Consider the following 6489-nt stretch of genomic DNA (forward strand, 5'->3'; position numbering starts at 1 on the left):
AACCCTCAAGATACATCAGTGAAGAGATTTCTGCAGAGAGTGCAGATCATGAGGAAGAATCCCATTCCATTCCATTCCATTCCATTCCATTCCATTCCATTCCATTCCATTCCATTCCATTCCATTCCATTCCATCTCCTTTTGCTCAATTCCACTGCAGTTCTCTTAATTTTGTTTAATTCCACTGCATTCCATGCCATTCCATGAGGTTTCATTCCATTTTATTCTATGAAATTCCATTCCATGCCATTCCATGCTGCTCTATGAAGTTCCTTCATTCCATGCTTCTCCATGAGGTACCATTCTGTTCCGTGCCATTCCATGCCTTTCTATGAGGTTTCATTCCATGGCATGCCATGCCATTCTATGAGGTTTCATTTCATTCCATTCAATTCCATTCCACTCCATTATGTTAAATTCTGCAAAATTTCATTCCACTCCATTCCATGCCATTCTATGATATTTTATATGTAATCAGATCTACCCAGTGCTTTTGGCTTGTTTTCAGCTCAGAGAAAGAGAAAAAAAAAAAAAAAATCCATGAAGCATAAAACCCATAATTCCTTGGGCTGTGTTTCACTAAACCTCCTCCCCTTCTCCCAGGCTGCTCCTCCCTCAGCTCATTCAGTGCACCCACTTGACCTCTGAGCCCCTTAAGAGATTTTTAACTTGCTGCCAGTCCAAAGAGGTCATGTTTAACTCACACGTGGTGACAGATTGTTGTTACCTCCAGCAAAAGTCAGAGGGAATGGTATATGCTTGTAGAGAAGCTTCTTCACCAATTTTTTGCTTCTGTAGACCTCACACCAGGTGAGTAGGACATCACTTCATTTCCCTGACACATATTTTTATATCCTGACATGCCTTCGTTCTTCCAGCTAGTTTCTGGTTCAGGAGCTGGTGAAGCAGCTATCCCTCGCCCATTTCTCCTAATATCTAGCAAGAAGATGGTAGTACAGCCAAATTTTGTGCATCCAGATACAGGTAAGCTCCTGCTCCTTCACCTTGTTCCCTCCCACATCTTCAAAAAGGGGATTTTGAGGGCTGCAGCTCAGTAGGACAATAATTGTGGTGAAGTTCCAGTTGCATGGGTGAGCATTTGGGGCACTGCCCTTCACAGAAAGAGAGATCTCATCTGGACACGCATCATTTGTTCCACCCATTATTTTGGAAATGCCTCCACAGGGAGACCAAATTAAGAAGTCATCTAAATATGCAAAGCTGTATTGTCCTCTACAGAGACCACCTGGGCTTGTTTACCCATTTGCAGTGACCTAAGCCATGTCTCACACTCAAATCAGCCTAATAGGGACCCCACAGCCCCACTCCTACAAGAAAGCAAAACTGTGCTGGTGCCTGTGCTGTGAAAGCTGCATAGTAAATACCTTTTCTACACAGTAAACAATGACAACCTGCTTTGCAGGCTACTTACAGCAATGGGTTTCAGATTTGTAAGTTAATCTGTGACATTTACTTCTGTCTTAAATTGGCAGCCACAAGTGAGGTGAAACATATTTATTCCTACAATAGATGTGTATCTTTGCTTAAGTAGTTTTTCCAATGAATAAATACCTGCTTGACACTATTTCTCTGGGGAGGGGAAAAGCATCCTCTCCACATGCAAAATACAAAATAAAAGTGGGGAGGTACAAAAAGAAATAAAAATAGCATCTGCCATCAGAAGACACTGCCATCAGAAGATCATTTTACTGTTTGGAAAACAGGACATGAGGACCATAATATAAATAAATTATGTCCTTTAATAATATCATAGAAACAAATAAAATAATAACCTGTCTACATTCTTCAAGGAAAAATGCTACTGACTTTTAGCCCAGAGAATTGTTATTTCATGTGACAGAAACAACACAATTCACATGCATATCCTAGGCAAAAGATTACTTAGAAATTGGAATAGTTTATTGTGTTTGTGATGCACGAGTTTCTAGAGCTGTTGAATTTGTCATTATTTCAGTTTCTTTCAGAACAACAATCAATGTCCAGAATCAGAAAATGGGGTAAACATTTTTACCATGAGTGAAATTCTTTCTACATGCTTGAAAAATTCTTATTGAGGTTTAGTAATAAAAAAATTTTAAAAAAATAGCACTCAGCTTTTCACTTGACTGGGGTTTTTTTCAGAGCACTTTATAATCCAAGTTATGCAACTTTGCAACTGGAATTAACCTACCTTCCAAAACTTGAATTTCTCAGAAAAAATAGTTGAAAGACTTTCTTGAAAATATTCAGGAGAAGCATTCCTCTTTCCAGCTACAGAGCAAAGCATCTAACTGCTTAATTTAAAACATTTAATAAAAATATATGACTGAATCTAGGGGATGGTACTAGGTTTTTATGTTCAAAACCTGAAGGGAGCTGATAGGAAAGATTCAGAGAGAATTTTACAAGAACGTGTAGTGACAGGACAAGGGGGGGTGGCATCAAACTGAAAGAGAGTAGTTTGGATTAGGTATTAGGAAGAAATTCTTTATTGTGGTGGTCATGAGGCACTGATAGGGGTTGCCCAGAGAACTTGTGGGTGCCCAATCTGCAGTAGTGTTCAGGTTTGATGGGGCTTTGAGCAATCTGGTCTAATGGAAAAGGACCCTTTAAGGCTTTAAGCTCCCTCTCTAGCCCAAGCCATTATTTGAGTCTGTGATTCTATGATATTCAATGATTTTACTGTCACAGAAGGCAGAATCTAGTTGTCCATCTCCTGACAGAACAAAGTATTCTCTATCTTTGATTGTCTCCTATCTCCATTTTCCTTTCTTTTGGTTCCAGCTGGGAAGTTACCTGTTGTTAACAGCATAAATTATCAAAAGTATGTCCTTGCTAAAGTCAGCCAACAAGCTCTTTAAAACTCAGAAAAGAAGCCTTCTGGTCATTTGGCTCAAGTGGAGCCATATGGACAATCTACCTCCCAAATGGCAGTGAATTGGATAAAGAGATTCCCTCCCCCAACACTAAGAGGTGTTGACCTAATTGACAGATAAAGGATCTGGCAGGTTAAATGGAAAAGAAACTGATACCATCATTATTTGTAATGCTTTTTGCCTCTAGGTTTAAGCAAACAAAAGGAAGTTCCAATAAAAAAATGGAATTATTTGAATCTATTTTATGAAAATGACAGAGAACTTATAATTACCTACACTGTTCCAACGTATATATTCCAACATATACATAGGTATATGCCAGTAGCGTTTCCTGTTGAATAGTACAAACCATTGCAATGAAAGAACCCAAACCAAACCAAATCAAAAACAAAACAACAAACCCCATACAATCAAGACTCAGGAGTTACAGTAGATCAAGCTTTAACCCACAAACCTACAGCCACTGCAGAAGAACAGTGCTGGTGTAAACAAAACAAAGCCATTTATGTAGAGACTTGTCCTGTGGATACTGCATATCACAGCTATCAAGGTCATCTATGTGTGACCTGAACATTAATCTATCCATGACAGATGTAGCTGTTATGGGACTTCTTTTAGTAGTAATCCAACTCTTCAGCTATGGTCTAAGTCTAAACTCCCTTCCTGACACTGCCTTGCGGATTTGAGAGATTCATACTTCAGATACTTGCATTAAATTTTATTTCTCAGGCCAAAAAGCTTTTCCTTTCCTCCATGAGCCCCTGTCAAGGTCTTACAGACATTTTAACACTCATGCCTTAGCTAATGAAGATGCTGCTGAAACAAACTGATTTTTACAACTCCAGTCTTCATTTCTTCTGTTTTCCTAGACTCTGCATTTGCCTCAGATAACGTTGTTATGCCAGCTGCCTGGGGGAGAAGAGAGACTTCATTGCAAGCTGCAACTTCCTCATGAGGGAGCTGGAGTGACAAGTACTGATCTCTTCTCTGTGGTGACCAGCAGAAGGACTCAAGGGAATGGCCTGAAGCTGTGTCAGAAGAGGTTTAGGTTGGATATTACAAGAACACTCTTCACCCAGAGGGTGACTGAGCATTGGAATAGGGTCTTCAGGGAGGTGGCCACAGTCCCAAACCTCAAAGGGCTGAAGAAGTGTTTGGACAACACTCCCAGGCACAGTGGGATTCTCAGGACTGTTCCGTGAAGGGACAGGAATTGGACATTGATGATCCTCGTGGATATCTTCCACTTCAGGATATTCTATGACTGTAATTCTGTGGAAAGTTCTCATTGCAGCCTGTTTCTTTTCTGATTCAGCATTAAAGTTTCTTTTTGCTGCACTTTGAGAAACTCCTCTCACATATTATGACATGCATATTTTATAAAGCAAATTTATATGCTAAAATATGCACAAATTGGTTTGATTTTGCCTAAAGGCATCTGTCCAAACAGGGGGAAAAAACCTTCAGAAATTCATTATTTGCAGTCTTACAAATGATGTTCCTTACATAGAGATGGAAGAAGAAATCATGGCACAAAGAAGCCAAAGAAGGCCTTAAGTTCTTGGTTTGGTTGGCTTTTTTAATCAAAAACTGAATTGGGGAACTATAGAATCCAAACAGGTTTTGGTCAGATACCCAAAGAATTTCCATGTTCAAGAAGCTATTCCCAGGAAAAAGATGGAGATGCTCTTAGGTACAGAGTCCATATTTGAACCCATAATTCTCATTTGCTCGTTTTGGTTGAGTTGAGCAGGGTGCTCTGCTCTCGATAAGACAACCACAGAGAGAAGTGTGGAACTGCAGTGGACACGTGAACTATGAAAGGGAACATAAATATGTAAATGGATACTCAGTGAAGGAAAAAGCAATTATCTTGGACTGCTTCCCTTTCTGTCATTCTGAGCATCAAGAAGAGATTCTTCTGTTCAGTTCATGCTTCCTGACTCCCACCCAGGCTGGAGTCCCCTGGCAGAGCATTGCCACAAGGCTGTTTGCTCACAGCAGCACTCCTTACAATAGAGTCCTACAGTATAAGGTACAAGAAACTCGTTCATCCTACTTGATTTGCAATCTGATCAGTGAAGGAACCATCCTGGAGCCACAAGCTGCAGAATTTACTGAGCATTTTGCTGTTCACCAGACTTTGACTTCTCCTCACTATCATCTGGACAACCAGCTTACTAAAAAAATGCCCAAGGGTGATAGAAAAACCAAGTAGGCACAGGTTTGCTCCATCTGTATCAGGATAACAAAGCACAGACAGTGAAAGCAGCACCACATCCAGAGAGGCCAACACAGTGTTCAAGGCCACTCAAGTGAATGTTCCTAAATTGTGTGTAAAGTTTTGGCTGAATTATTCACGCATATGAAAAACTGCTTGTCCTTTCTTTTTGTGTCTTCTCTCCTTTCAAAAGGGAGGAAAACAGTTCAGGAAAAGCAGAGATATGAAAACTAAAAATCAAAACCAGAAAATTACTGAAATGTAGACAGGGGATGGTGGTAGTATTACACTTGAAAAACTGTGCAGGGCCAGAAGTTGGACTCAATAATCCTTGTGAGTCCCTTCCAAATCAGCTTGTTGTGTGATTCTGTGATTATTTAGAAAAGAACAGTAGCTTCTTGTATCCTATCATCTATTCAGTTAGTGCCCAAGAAGAGTTCTTCACCAAAATATCTTCTATGGCCCTTGCACTGATGATTTCTTGACAAAATAAGCAGGAGACAAATTCATACAGTGGAAGGGAAGAGGATAAGAACAAAATCACTGCAGTGGCAAACTACCCCTATAAACTTGCTATCTGTACCACTCAAAGGGCTTTTCTTCCTGAGATGCTGCTGATCTTCAATATTGTCATTCTTTACAATACATGAGGCAACATGCTGCCTTCACGGGTTTGCAGGACTGATCCACTTCATAGTTTCCATACTTTGATGATAAGGAACATCACAAGGAGGCAGCAACTTGTAAAAGTTACAGTGCTCTGAGTCTATAATCCTCAGAGCAGAGCAGCTGAGTGTCTCCTGGTCCTTCCCATTTCTAAAGCAAGCAGCTCCACTGTTCAAGTCCTGAAATATTCCTGTAGATCTCCATGCTCTACCACATGTCCCTTAACCATGCAAGTAACCATGTCCCTTTATTTCTGAGCTAGGATCTGCATGTGGCAAGCAAATTTGATACTTCCCAAACATTCACTTGCTTTGCCCAACATGACACTACACACCTTCATCTTCTGGAAGATGTCCCTGTGCATTGCATGAGGGTTGGACTGGTAGACTTTTATAGGTACCTTCCAACCCACACTCTTTTCATTATTATGGTAGGGTATGGATACTAGGGCTGTGTGTACATCTGGAAAAGGCAGTGTGAGATGACTGCAATGTGTCTTGCTGGATTTCTGCTGTTACATCACAATAATCTGTGAATAAGCAGAGATGTGGAATTGCCACACGGAATCCTATCAGCACTAACAGCAACCCCGTGTGTTCCTCCATTCAAAGTGATTCATGGTTAAACACCTGGCATTCTCTTGTGGCTCATTTCATAGGCCAAGCCACTGGATCTCTCTATCCAGGATTGTGTAGCTGCCTGGAATTGTAGAATGGTCCTGTTGGG

General features: G+C 40.5%; 1 long non-coding RNA gene across 1 annotated transcript; it reads right to left on the reverse strand.

Moving 5' to 3' along the window:
* Positions 1 to 204: 204 nt before the first annotated feature.
* On the reverse strand, positions 205 to 6276 carry LOC147653123 (uncharacterized). The gene is made up of 2 exons (XR_015287001.1): positions 6098 to 6276; positions 205 to 2796 (listed from the first exon to the last, which is right to left on the reverse strand). It is a non-coding gene; the product is annotated as an uncharacterized LOC147653123 (long non-coding RNA).
* Positions 6277 to 6489: the final 213 nt, after the last annotated feature.

The sequence above is a fragment of the Cyanistes caeruleus genome, chromosome 5, assembly GCF_971803275.1.
Source record: "Cyanistes caeruleus chromosome 5, bCyaCae1.hap1.1, whole genome shotgun sequence".
NCBI lineage: Eukaryota > Metazoa > Chordata > Aves > Passeriformes > Paridae > Cyanistes > Cyanistes caeruleus.